The following is a 15,607-nucleotide window of genomic DNA, read 5'->3' as shown; positions in this document are numbered from 1 at the left end:
AGAGGCTGAGGTGCAAGGGGATGCCATAGCCCTACACAACGTCGATGGTTCAAAGACCACCGGCCAGTAATCTTGCAGTTTCTGCTCGATTCGCTCGTGAGATGGCTGCAATGTTCCAACAAATGGCTAGTAATGTGCCTACTCAAGTCCCAATACAGACACCAGTGGTACAACCACAGTCTTCTGCTAGACAGTATGACAAATTGATGAAATATGGGGCTACAGAGTTGAAGGGGACAGTAGATCGTCTAGAGGCAGAACAGTGGTTAGAGAGGATGGATAGGGTATTCAAGAAACTGCACTGCACAGAGGAGCTCAGATTTGAATACTCAGTATCTCTGCTACAGGGGGATGCTTATGACTGGTGGAAAGCCATTCCCCACAGTCTAGTAGAACCTACAGTGCAAACATGGAATGACTTTCTCAGGGAATTCAGGCAAAAATATGTCCCTTATACTTATGTAGACCAGAAGCTGCAAGAGTTCCTAAGTCTGAAATAGGGGAGTAGATCAGTGGCTGAATATGAAAGGGAATTTTCTCGGCTAAGTCATTATGCAGTGAGTCTACTTTCTACCAGTAGGGAGAGATGCAAGAGGTTTGAAATCGGCTTGAAGCCCAGTATTAAATTGCAAGTGGTCGAATTCAAACACACTAACTTCTCTGAACTTATTTCTCAAGCCCTAGAGTTAGAAAGAATTGAATCTGAAGCAGCTCCTGAGAAAAAGAAATCAGAGAAGACAGAAAAAGAGGGAAAATCAGTAGAACAGAGTTCCAGTGGTCCTACTGGAAAGAAGAAGAACCATAGGGGACACAGCAGAGGTGGCAAGAAGTCTGGTAGGGGAAGATATTCAGGATAAAACCCTCCTTTATCTGGTCAGCAAAGTATCAGAAGTTCCTACCCTCCCCGCCAATGTGAAACTTGTGGAAGATATCATAGTGGGATATGCTACAAGGCCATAGGAGCCTGTTATAACTGTGGAGGCACAGGACACTTTGCCAAGGACTATACCAGTACTCACAGAGTTGGACCACCTCCTACTATTGCAGAAGGGTCAGTTCAGAGCCCTGTCACCAGAAGTTCACAACCACCCAGCAGAGGTAGAGGCAGGGGTAGAAGTAGCCCAGCAAGCAGCCAAGGCACAGTGAAACAATTAGAGCAAGACAGTGCTTCAGTCAGAATCTATGAAATGAGATAGAGAGAAGAGGCTGAGACATCTGATGTTGTGGCTGGTACCTTCTCAATCTTTAATCAAGATGTGTTTGTGTTATTTGATCCGGGTTCTACCCATTCTTATGTGAGTGCTAGCATCATTGATTGCATTGTTGTTCCATATACAAAAATGGACTTTGAGGTGCTAGTAACATGTCCGCTAGGACAGGAGGTCAGGGTTAATAGAATGTATAGAGATTGTCCTTTGGTGATCCAAGGACACACTTTTCTATCTAATTTCATTGAAATGCCCTTCAAAGATTATGATGTCATCTTGGGCATGTATTGGTTAGCCAGGCATCATGCCATGATTGACTGTAGGCTGAAGACAGTCACTTTTGGTCTCCCTCAGTACAGCGATGTGGTAATACATGGGGAGAGGCAGCTATTACCATCAAACATCATTTTGGCTGCACTAGCTAGAAAAATGATCAAAAAGGGGTGTGAAGCATACTTGGCACATGTGGTAGACACCCAAGTGGAGAGTCCAGCATTGAGGGACATCCCTACAGTATATGACTTTCCAGATGTGTTTCCTGATGAATTGCAGGATTACCTCCGGAAAGAGAAGTGCAGTTTGAAATTAATGTTCTGCCTAGTGTGGATCCAATCTCCATAACACCATATAGAATGGCACCAACAGAGTTGAAGGAGTTGAAGATACAGTTGTAAGAACTACTTGAAAAGGGCTTCATTCGCCCTAGTGTGTCACCTTGGGGAGCACCAGTATTGTTTGTTAAGAAGAAAGATGGTACTCTTCGCTTATGTATTGACTACCGACAGTTGAATAAGGTGACAATAAAGAACAGATATCCATTGCCTTGATGATTTGTTTGATCAGTTGAAGGGTGCAGCTGTAATTTCCAATATTGATTTGTGATCTGATTATTATCAGTTGAAGGTGCAAAAGTAGAGTGTTCCAAAAACTGCTTTCAGAACTCGATATGGCCACTATGAGTTTCTAGTAATGCCATTCGGGTTAACAAATGCTCCAGCTGCTTTTATGGATATGATGAACACTATCTTCAGACCATATCTCGACCAATTTGTGGTGGTGTTTATTGATGACATTTTGATATATTCGAGGAATGCAGAGGAGCATGACAGACATCTACGGATTGTACTGCAGACTTTAAGGGAGAAACAGCTATACACCAAATTGTCGAAATGTGAATTTTGGCTGAAAGAAATCTCCTTTTTGGGACATGTTGTGTCAACTGAAGGGATCAAGGTAGATTCCAGCAAGGTAGAAGCTATCCTTAATTGGAAGCCGGCCAGGAACATCACAGAAATTTACAGTTTTCTGGGTTTAGCTGGATATTACCATCGGTCTGTGAAGGGGTTTTCTATGTTATCTTCTCCACTGACCAAGCTGCTTCGGAAAGATTTAAAATTTCAGTGGACAGATAAATGCCAACAAAGTTTTGATGAGTTGAAGAGGTGTTTGACTGAAGCTCCAGTCCTTACTTTACCTACTCCGAGTAAAGAATACACAGTTTATAATGATACTTCTCACAATGGGTTAGGATGTGTACTGATGCAAGATCGGAATGTCATTGCTTATGCATCACGCCAGCTGAAAACCGCATGAGAGGAACTGCCTAACACATGATTTGGAGCTAGCAGCTATTATTTTTGCTCTGAAGATCTGGAGACACTATTTGTATGGGGAGAAATGCTACATTTACACAGATCACAAGAGCTTGAAGTACTTAGGGACCCAGAAGGAATTGAATTTGAGGCAGAGGAGATGGTTAGAACTGATTAAAGACTATGATTGCTTAATAGACTATCAGCCAGGGAAGGCAAATGTGGTGGCTGACGCCTTAAGTCGCAAGACTATGGCAAGTCTTAGAGTTTCTCCTTTGTCCATGGTATATGAATTGAAAGCACAGCATGCCAGTTTAGAGATTGATGATGAGGGACAAACAATAGTTGCATGGCATGTACAACCAGTGTTGATTGATCAGATCAGAATGGCTGCTCAGAGTGATGATAAATATTAAAAGCTGCTGAAAGAAGCCCAGCAGGGCAAGAAACCTGAATTTTCTGTGAAAGATGATGGTTTATTGCTACATCAGGGCAGAATGTACGTTCCTAATGATGTTGAATTGAGACAGATCATTATGAAGGAAGCACATGAGTCTCCTTTTGCTATGCACTCTGGTGGAACTAAAATGTGCAGAGGGCTAAAAGAGCATTACTGGTGGATGGGTATGAAGAGGGATATAGCTGAATTTGTTTCCAAATGCCTAACTTGTCAGCAAGTAAAGGCAGAACATCAAGTTCCAACTGGTTTGTTACATCCTTTGTCAGTACCAGAGTGGAAATGGGAACGAATAACTATGGATTTTGTTATGAGACTTCCGAAGACACAGAATAGTCATGATGCAGTATGGGTTATAGTTGACAGACTGACCAAGTCTGCTCACTTTTTGCCAGTTCGAATGGACTATAGCCTGGAGAGATTGGCCAGATTGTATATATATATAATTATAAAATTGCATGGAGTGCCAGTATCAATTGTATCTGACAGAGATCCTAGGTTCACTTCTAGATTCTGGGGTAGTCTTCAGAGAGCCCTAGGAACTAGATTAAACTTCAGCACAGCATTCTACCCACAGACAGATGGCCAGTCTGAAAGGGTTATTCAGGTATTGGAGGATATGCTACGGGCTTGCTACGGGCTTGTGTGATTGAGTTTGAAGGTAGTTGGGATACACACTTGCCTTTGATTGAGTTTGCTTATAACAACAGCTACCAATCAGGCATTGGGATGCCTCCATATGAAGCTTTGTATGGCAGAAAGTGTAAAACTCCCTTATGTTGGGATGAAGTAGGTGAAAGGAAGATGATTGGGCTAGAAATTGTTCAGCAGACAGAGGAAAAGATCAGGTTGATCAGAGATAGACTCAAGGCTGTATCAGACCATCAGAAGTCCTATGTTGATCTAAAGAGAAGAGATATTGAATATGCAGTGGGTGATAAGGTATTCCTCAAAGTTTCTCCTTGGAAGAGGATTATGAGATTTGGCAGAAAGGGGAAACTGAGTCCTCGTTTCATCGGACCATATGAGGTTCTGGAAAGAGTAGGTCCTTTGGCATATCGATTGGCATTAAATCCGGAGTTAGCATGGATACAGAGTTTCTTCCATGTGTCCATGTTAAGGAGGTACAGATCAGACCCATCTCATGTACTATCAGTTGAAGAGATTGAGGTAAATCCAGACCTCTTATATGAGGAAGAACCCATAGAAATTCTGGCTTATGAGGTGAAACAGCTAAAGAATAAACAGAAACACCTGGTTAAAGTGCTGTGGAACCATCATTCAGGCCAGGAAGCTACTTGGGAACGTGAAGAGGATATGAGGAGACAGCACCCACAGCTGTTCAGAGACTAATGCCAGGTAAAATTTCGAGACGAAATTTATTTTAAGGGGGGGAGAATTGTAACACCCCTATGTTCGGTAGTGCGTTCTACTGTTCCGGTGACCAATGTTGTCCAGACAGCTAGGATGCCTATAACTACACTTTGATATGAGTGAAGAGACATAAAATAATGAAATACAAGAAAAGAAATTACAAGAAAAACAAAGGAAAAATAATAGCAAAGAAATGTAACCAAGTTAAGCGAGTCGAGAACCCTAGCGATGGGTGACCGCACCGGGAAGTCACGGCTTGGACCGTTGACTAGCCTTGGACCACGGGGAACCATGGAAAATATTTTTAGGACTTAAATAAATGTCTATTGAAGTATAAATGCCATTAGAAATATCAAAGAAAAATTAATTAATTAGTATAAAGAAAAGTGAGAAATCAAAAAAGGGACAAAATCTGGTGTTGCCGAAAAATCGAGAATGCAACCCAAACAGGGGCATTATGGTCATTTGACACCCCGAGCTGTCTTTTGACCTAAATGTCCATGAAAACATTAGTAGTGTTAAAATTTTGAAAATGCCAACAAAAAAATGAAATGAAATGAAATTTGTGTATAAAGTGTAATTAAGGGAAATAAAGTGGGTATAATTAGAAATACTAAAACTTGATTATTATAATAATATTACCATTATTAGTGGAGGTATAAATACACATGTTAAGGAAAATTTCTCCACTAACTAACTCATTTCCTTCAAGCTTCCAACAATGGCCGATTGTCACTCCCAAATTCTCCATGGAAAATTTTCCATGCAAAGCTTAATTCTCTCCCATTTTCAACATAAAACCATAAATTTTCTTCGTTAAACTTGGTCCACACCTCTTGGGCAGATTATAGGGAACAAAAAGGAAGAAATTTGGTGAAGTTTTGTCAAGCTCGAATCAAGGTTAGTGTTAATTTTCCTTCCCTTTCTTAATTAATCTTTGAGTTAATGTTGTAATGAGTTGATTTATGGAGAAATTTGAAGAATTGGATGGGTAATTGGTGGACTTCAATTTTGGCAGCCATGGTGATTAAAAGATTTTGGTTTGTTTTTACATGTATTTGTTGGGGAATGATGTTTATTAGAGTGTTTAAATGTATAAGAGTTGATTACCATAGGTATAGTTTGAATTGTGTATGTGAAGTGAGGTTATGAATTGAAATTGGAAGCTTGATATATATGTGTAAATTTGGACAGCTTTGGGACAGCCTTGATATGATTAGGAAGACCTTAATTTCATTTATATTTAATGTTGATTAAGAACAATGGGCTGTATGTTATTGATCTTGGTTAGTTGGATTAGGTTTGAGTAATTGAATTGTTGTTAGATATGGATTTGATTAATTGAATGTGATGGAGACTTACTTGAGTTGAATTGGTATTTGGACATTGATTAAATTGCTGGACACTTGATTAAGTATATTGTGGATGGATATTGGTTGTATTAAAGTATTGTTGGACAATTGCCCTAGATACAATGTGTATGGTGTCAATTAGAAATGTAAAATTTTAATGCAAAGTGTGGTTAGTAAGGGCAGTATGCATTGTAGGTTATGAATGAATTTTTGTGGCTCCAATTGGTATAAGACCAATTGGAGATGAAACTAGGCACAAAATGTGCCAATTTCATGAAGGAAGCTTACCAAAATTCTGCTTGTAAGGTAACTTGAAAAGTGACCAAATCCGGAATAGTGCAATTAAGGCCTGAAAATTTACCACTTAGGCAGCAGTTAGTGTTTTGGCCATAACTCACTCAAAACAGGTCCAATTGACCTGAAATTTTGACCATGAATAGCTAAGACCTATATCCACAAGTCTTATGAAGACACCAAAGCCTAGAAATGACAATAAGCAAGTCAAACAGCTTTCACAAGTTCAAGTCCAAAAACTGGCCGAACCTAAAATGACCTAAAATGACCTAAAGTGACCAATTGTGATGCATTTCGACCAGCAATAGTAAAATGACCATAACTTGGTCTACATAACTCAGAATGACCTAAAATGTTGCCTCGCGTGCAATAAGACATAGATCTACAAGTTTGTAGTTTTGATCGAAACCCGAAAACTGAGGGAACCAGGTCGTCCGGCTAGGTCAAACTAGTATCCCGGAATCTAGCAAATTGCAATAAAACGCAAAATATATGGAATTTGGTAACATGTACCAACCCTAAAAGACTATTGAATGTGACATATTAGTAACATTAAAACCTAATTTACCTAGAATGTAACGAGGGTCGACATATTGGGTTGACTAAGCAAATAATAGAATTGAATGAATTAATTATCTAGCATTACCGTAAGAGACTGTTTAAATGAGTACTAAAATACTTCAAATTGTATTTCTCAGTTAGCAAAGACTCAGGGAAAGGGAAGGAAACACTGAGTCAAGGCCAGGAGACAGTTATCAGAGGTTTGTGCGCAATAGTTATTTCTTTTGAATTTTTGAATTGAAATAAATTATGACTATTTGTATATTATTGTTTTCAATTATGGAAATGTGTTTGAATAAAATGTTTGGAATTGATTTTGTGTTCACACTTAGCATGATAGTATCACATTATTCCTCCTCCATTTATGGGGTTGAGATCATTTATTTTCCTCCCTCTCTGGCTTGCCAGTTGAGGTTGAGATCGGATGAGTACTCATTATATAGCTAGCTTCCTCCCTCATTGATTTCGATTAGTGGGGTTGTAGATTGCTTTGTCGTGGTGTACACCGCGGCATTGATCGGAAATTTGTGTCATGGCTTAAGTTGTGTGTGAATTGGCAACACTGTGTTCTTAAACCATTTGATTAAATTGTGTTATTATGAGCTTTGATAATTTGTGAAATGGAGTTCAAATTCTTTATGACATTCATTGTCTTGAATTTAACTATGGTTTAAGTATCCACTATTTATATGACTTATGATTTGTGATTTAAAGTTGTATTTGGTTAATGTTGTGCACCACTGAGACATTGTCTCAGCGATAGCTTTTCATTGCTGTCGCAGGTAGACAGATGGACGGGGTAGCAGATTATGTTGTTAGTGCATTCAGCGAGAGATCATCAAGTATATTGAGTATACCACATTTTGCATTTTTGTACTGTAATGTATGTTCACTGTATGTATATATTGTTCTTGGTTTTGAGCAGTTGTAAATTAAAATTATACATTGAAGTTGTAAAATAATTATGAGTTATTTTGACTTGTAAAATTTGTACTCTATTTCTTTTATCTCATCCTTTGGAAATATTGAAAAGTTATTGTGGATTTGAGTTGATAAATATATTGTGTTGATTAAATTTTGGAGTTTGAGATTGAGAAATATATTTGAAGTGCTTTTTACAAGTTTTTGAAGAACTGTTTTATTCAAAATACAGAGGGCATTCCGCCAAAATTTTTACAAAAATTCCTAATGATTCAAATGTGTTAGCTCTTTCACTTAAGTTCAAAAAAAATTTTTAACAACTGTAAATAGTGCTCACCAATGTAAAAAGAAGTAAGAAAAGTTTTAAAATCCCTTATAGTGTATTTAATGGGTTATCAGTAGACGAAGTTGGTAATTCATTAGGCATAGTACGGGATCATATTATACCTTACAAAGTAGTAGGGTGTGACAATACATACATCAAAACCTGCGTACATGGGTATACCAAGAGCTGATCTGAATGTCTCTTCAAAGAAGCTTACTCAATTGCTCTATGCTCGACAGCATACAAAGCTATCTCTGAGTGGTGAACTCAGTGGTGCACAACTATAATTTAAAACATAGTACAATATACCTTAACAAAAATTACAGCAAATAATTTAGAAATCTGGTTACTTATCAAATTCCAAAACTCAAAATATTCATTGCCAGTAATATAAATCATTTGTATAAAATGACTTTGATCATGAAATTCAATTTATCAAATCATAACTAACCATTTAAGGTAATTCCAACAATTTATTAGAAATTAAGATTAATTCCAATAAAATCAATTATACATAAATCCCATTTGAAATCGAAATTCTTTACTATTCAATAACCATTCTTTATCTCAAAAACCATTCTTTATCTCACTAACTATGCAAGACTAATCCGAAAGGGCCATCTTCGGGGTGATTCTAACTCCCTATGGTCAGGGAGGTCAAATCAGATTCTAACTCCCTATGGTCGGGGAGGTCGAATCATTGTACATAGTACACATCACAATAATAAATCTTCCGAAAGGGCCATAACATAAAACTTAGATCTAACCTCTAACAAGAGGAGAATCTAAGCCTGTGCACGTACCATGGTAATCAAAACATAACTAACTCTATTGTCTTCTCAACAAATGAGAGAGACGGGTAATAACCTAGTCAAGCATCTATAGTGAGATATAAAACAATATCACAATCCTTCTTGTGAGCATAAATCACAATACAATTCGATTCAAAGTCAATTCTAATATCCAATAATTTTTATGCTCATCACAATTCAAATCATAAATTTGCATTTTTCCATGCAAATTGCCCATCACAATTCAAAACATGTTCCATCACAATTTTTCAAAACATAATTTATTCAATCCACAACAATGCTTAATACTTGTGGAAATACCATTTCACAAAGCTAAATTCATACATACTATAACAATTTCAATAATCATTGAATTAAATCCAATGCTTGTTAAACATAATACATAAGAAAAATATGTCATTTAATCATATGAAATATTCAGAACAAAATTAGTTAAAAACTAGTTGTGCACAAACCTGATTTGAGTCACCCCTAGGCCTTGACTCAATGTTCCTTGTGCTTCCCAATATCCTTTTCAACTAAAATACACAATTTAAATTGTTTCAGTACTCAGTTCAATTGTTTCTAACAATAAAATCCAATATCTAAATTTTTTTGATGCTATTCTCTTCAATTCATTTCATTAGTCAACCTATAATGTTGACCTTTAATGCAGTCTAGGTGAATTAATTTTAGTGTTCCCAATATGTCACATTTTAGAGCCCTTTAGTGTTGGTATATGTTACTAATTTCATTCTCAAGTGTATTGCATTTTATTGTAATTTACCGGATTTTGATGTACTATTTTGACCTAGCCGGACGACCTAGTTCCCTCATTTTTCGGGTTATGGTCCAAAATACAAACTTTTAGGTCTATGTCTTATTGCACGCGAGGTAAAATTTCAGGTCATTCTGAGTTGTGTAGACCAAGATATGGTCAATTTACCAATGCTGGACAGAATGTATTAAAATGGTAAGCTTAGGTCATTTTTAGGTCATTTTCATTTCGGCCAGTTTTGGTACTCGGAATTGTGTAAGCTATTTGGCTTGGTTCCGGCCATTTCTAAGCTTTGGTGTCTTCAAAATAATTGCAGATCTATGTATAAACTATTCATGATAAAAATTTCAGGTCAATTAGACCTGTTTTGTATGAGTTATGGTCCTCCTAATGACTACTGTTCATATGGTCAAAAATTATGGCCTGCACTTACCTATTCCAGATTTGGTCAATTTTTATGTCACTTTGTGGACAGAATTTAGGTAAGCTTCCTTCATGAACATTGGCACATTTTGTGCCTAGTTTCACCTCCAATTGGTTTCATACCAATTGGAGTCACACACTTAAGGTTCTAAGTTAAAACATACACTGCCCTACTACACATTCTTCATCACTTACCAATTACACATTCTATACTTACCAAGCTAACTCTTTCATGCTAATTCTGGTTTGTACCATACCATTAACACACTTAACAACGCATTTTGGTCATTTTGGATAGCTTATAACCATTCTCAACATGCACATTATAACTTAGAATTTTCTAATGTCCATTTACATAATTTAACCACATGAACATACCCCATTTACATATCCAATTCTAATCTATTATACACATATACATGCTGCCACCATAAACAACATAATTCAATAAACCAAACCATGAAACAACACATTTCAACTACACTTTAAAAGTTTCCGAATTACACATCTCCTTCAAATTGCTTCCAAGCTTCCAAAATCAGTGCACTATCACACATACACATAGTATACATTATCCAAATTATTTCTATACATATAAACACTTATACCAACATCTTAAACTACCATTAACAAGTGAAAACAAGTTACAAATTGTGAGTTTCCATGGCTGCCGAAATGGTGTACCACTATTAAAACATCAAACTTCAAAAATTCTTCCACAAAACCACTCACCACAACATCCACTCAAAGTTTAATGAAACAAGAATGGAGAATACTCACTTACCACTTTTGAAGCTTGACCAAAACCTCACCAAACCTCCATAAAAATACTACCAAAATCTTCCTTGCAAGGTAAGGATTAACTTTAAAGAAAGGACTTAGTGGAAAGGATGGCTCCAAGTGGGTTGCATGGAGCTTCACTCAAACGGCCATATAGGTTTTCTCCCAAAGGATTCGGATGGTTTGCTCAAGGAAGAAGATGAAGGAATCTTCTGCCCAAACTAATTAAAAAGTCCACTTTGAAGGTGTTAGTGGAGCACTAAGTAAGTTTATTATTTGTTTAATCCAAGGTTTTCACAATTCTCACATTTAACCTCTTTTCTTTTACTATTTAAATTATGGACCACCATTTTAATTTTTATGATATTTTTAAAGTTTAATATCATTTATTTCTAATGTAAATTTAGGTCAAAAGACAACTCGGGGTGTCAATTGACCAAAATGCCCCTATTTGGGTTGTTTTTTGGCTTTTTCGGTAACACCGATTTTTATCAGTTTCTCGATTTTTCGTTTTTCTTTGTACTAATTATTTAATTTTTCTTCGACATTTCTAATATCATTTATTTTTCAATAGATTTTTACTTAAGTCCCAAAAATATTTTCTAGGGTTCCCCGCAGTCTAAGGCTAGTCCACGGCCCACGCTGCAACTTCCCGATACGGTCACCCATCGGTACAGGTTTTAGTTCGTTTAGCTTAGTGTCATTTTCTCTTTTTTATTTTTCCTTATTTTTCTTGTATTTTCCTCTATAGTATTTCAATACCTTATATTTTCACACTAATATTTAAGTATAATTCCAGTCATCCTAGCTGTCCGGACAAACACTGGTCACCGGAATAGTGGAACGCACTACCGAACATAGGGGTGTTACAATTCTCCTCCCCTTAAAATAAATTTCTTCCTCGAAATTTTACCCAATAGCCATCTTACAATATTCACACGTTTATTTCCTCCTTTCTATATGATCGTGTAATCTTCTTTCCTCTGAATTTGTGTAAGACTTTTAACAATCTAATATGACATTTACTTTGTTTATACAACACTAATCTTTTCTTACTATCGTTCTGTCTAATATTTTGATTCATGTTCCCTTCTTGAATGACCATTATGGTCGTATTAGAATTACTCATCTAATCATGGGTCCTTTGACCATTCTTGTCAACAATCTTACTCAGATTCGTAACATTTCTTTGTTATATCTGAACCAACTATTCAAATTTTTACTTCCCCAACTCTTTTTATCTATTAATATTTTATAACTTACTTCCTTTTGTACTAAAATATAACCTTTCGATATTCTAACTTTTGAGTTTTAAATCCCTAAGTAGGATTTCCAAACTCATTTCTAACAAATAAAATTTTGTCCTGACATAACTATACCAACACAGATGCCGTTGGCTACTATTCTCATCTTGGTGCATATCAGTAGTACGTAGCTCCACACATTAATCTCAAGTCAGTACTATAATCTGCAGCTTATAATATAAACATCAAGAACATTGCATAGTTACTACGATACATTCCCATAGATTAAACTTTCCTATATTTTATCCTTTTCGAATTTACTAATATTCGAATCTTATTCTGTTTACAATATCCATTAATAATTACTAATAGTAACATCTTTGCCCTCATTTAGAGCAATTCTATTACTGCAATTTACTTTTACGTCCTTTTGCCTTACATTAAGTAGGCTTACCTTTTAACTCTATAATTTATGGTGTGTTAGAAAATACTTTGCGCTGATAAACTCTTCCAGAACTAATTTCACTTATTATCACATTCCTTATCTTAAAGGACTAATCACTACTGCATCAAAATTTATTCCCATGTAAAGGAATAACAACAGAACATATAGTTGTAACATTAACATACAACTAAGTAGCGCTGGGATCAAATAATTATTTTTTTTTTTAAGAACTTAATAGCAGCTACATCCGAAGTTTCTGTTCTTTCCCCTTGGCGCACAGTGGATGCTCTAACTGATGCGCTACTATGTTTTTGTTGATTCACTATGTTATGGTTGTGAGGAGTACCAATTTTATTTCTATCTCGACCTCTACTGATTATCTGTGAATTTTTGAGAGCAGATCAAGGTACTCTAGTATAATTTCTAACAAAGTGTCCATGCTTTCCATAATTATAGCAGGCTCCAGAGGCCTTGCGACAAATACCTCCATGTAGCTTACCACAAACATGGCAGAAACGGGCAGAATAAGAACTTCTAGTTGTTCGATGACTAGATCTTGGTGTTCTCTGCTCTGATGATTCGCCTCTGTCATATCCCTGAGCTCGGGGTTCCTCAAATTCTTTTCTCTTCCCCAAATTACTGTTCGAGCTCTGACCCATAGGTTTCTCCCTCTTTTCTATTTCACACTGCCCTTATGGGTGTTGGGTTTGTGCTTGAGCTTGAGCTGACAGAGTATCAGCCATTTGTTGAAAGAAAATGGCCATTTACTGGGCCATTTATGTAGTAATTTGTACTAGTAAAACTGGTACAGTCGGGCCTTCGACACTTTGTGGAGCTAGGGCCTCAACTTGTACTTCTGCCATCACAGACTATTCTATTGTCATATTCTTCTCTTCCATATCTTTTCACAGGATTTTCCATTCCTGTATAACCAACACAAGGAGATTTCTCTCTATTAGTTCATATTTATGATGTAAATGTACTATATGTATCAAACATTTGAGCAGTTGTAGTTACCGATAAAAATATTTCAGATTCACAGTTCAAAATTTACTTAAAACCATTGCTCTGATACCATAAAACATGTCACACCCTACTCCCCCGTAAGATGTAATATGATCCCGTAGTACACCTAATGAATTACCGTACTTCGCCAACCGATAACAAATTAGATATACTACAAGGAATTTTAAAACAATTTTCATGAAATTTAAATCATCGCTTAAAATCTGGTGTTATAAAAATTTTTCAAAATTTCAGCAAAGTACCAGCTATATTTTGAGAAAACAGTTCTTCAAATCTGGAAAGGAAAACACTCCCAATATGTTTTCTCAAATACAACTCCAATAACTTCATTTCAACTCACAATTCAAATCTCAATAATCAAATCAATTCATTTTCAAACCAATCTCATCATAAAGATCATTTCATTGATTACAAGACTCAACATTTATATCACAATAGTTTATATTTAATTGCATACCAAAATATTTTACAAGAGTTTTTATACAACTGCTCAAATAATTTACATACAAATTATCACATACATACATCAAAACCTGTGTACATGGGTATACCTGGAGCTGATCTGAACGTCTATTCAAAGAAGCTTACTCAATTGCTCTATGCTCTTTTCACCTATGACAGCATACAAAGCTATCGCTGACTGGTGAACTCAGTGGTGCACAACTATAATTTAAAACATAGTACAATACACTTTAACAAAAATTACAATAAATAATTTGGAAATCTGGATACTTATCAAATTCCAAAACTCAAAATATTCATTGCCAATAATATAAATCATTTGTATAAAATGACTTTGATCACGAAATTTAATTTATCAAATTATAACTAACCATTTAAGGTAATTCCAACAATTTATTAGAAATAAAGATTAATTCCAATAAAATCAATTATACATAAATCCCATTTGAAATTGAAATTCTTTACTATTCAGTAACCATTCTTTATCTCAAAAGCCATTCTTTATCTCAAAAACCATTCCTTATCTCAAAAGCTATTCTTTATCTCAAAAGCCATTCTTTATCTCACTAACTATGCAAGGCTAATCCGAAAGGGCCATCTTCAGGGTGATTCTAACTCCCTATGGTCGGGGAGGTCGAATCAGATTCTAACTCCCTATGGTCAGGGAGGTCGAATCATCGTGCATAGTACACATCACAATAATGAATCTTCCGAAAGGGCCATAACATAAAACTTATATCTAACCTCTAATAAGAGGAGAATCTAAGCCTATGCACGTACCATGGTAATCAAAACACAACTAACTCCATTGTCTTTTCAATAAATGAGAGAGACAGGTAATAACCTAGTCAAGCATTTATAGTAAGATATAAAACAATATCACAATCCTTTTAGTGAGTATAAATCACAATACAATTCGATTCAAAGTCAATTCCAATATCCAATAATTTTTATGCTCATCACAATTCAAATCATAAATTTGCATTTTTCCATGCAAATTGCTCATCACAATTCAAAATATGTTCTATCACAATTTTCCAAAACATAATTTATTCAATCCACAACAATGCCTAATACTTGTTGAAATACCATTTCACAAAGCTAAATTCATACATACTATAACAATTTCAATAATCATTGAATTAAATTCAATGCTTGTTAAGTATAATACATAAGAAAAATATGTCATTTAATCATGTAAAATATTCAGAACAAAATTAGTTAAAAACTAGTTATGCACAAACCTGATTTGAGTCGCCCCTAGGCCTTGACTCAATGTTCCTTATACTTCCCAATATCCTTTTCAACTGAAACACACAATTTAAAGTGTTTTAGTACTCTGTTCAATTATTTCTAATAATAAGATCCAATATATAAATTTTCTTGATACTATTCTCTTCAATTCATTTCATTAGTCAACCTATAATATTGACCTTTAATGCACTCTAGGTCAATTAATTTTAATATTCCCAATATGTAACATTTTAGATGTCACACCCTACCCCTCTGTAAGGCATAACATGATCCCGTAGTATACCTAATGAATTACCAACTTCATCTTACTTCTTTTACAG

This window comes from Hevea brasiliensis, chromosome 8 (assembly GCF_030052815.1).
Source record: "Hevea brasiliensis isolate MT/VB/25A 57/8 chromosome 8, ASM3005281v1, whole genome shotgun sequence".
Taxonomy (NCBI): domain Eukaryota; kingdom Viridiplantae; phylum Streptophyta; class Magnoliopsida; order Malpighiales; family Euphorbiaceae; genus Hevea; species Hevea brasiliensis.
Note: the sequence above shows the minus strand (reverse complement) of the source record.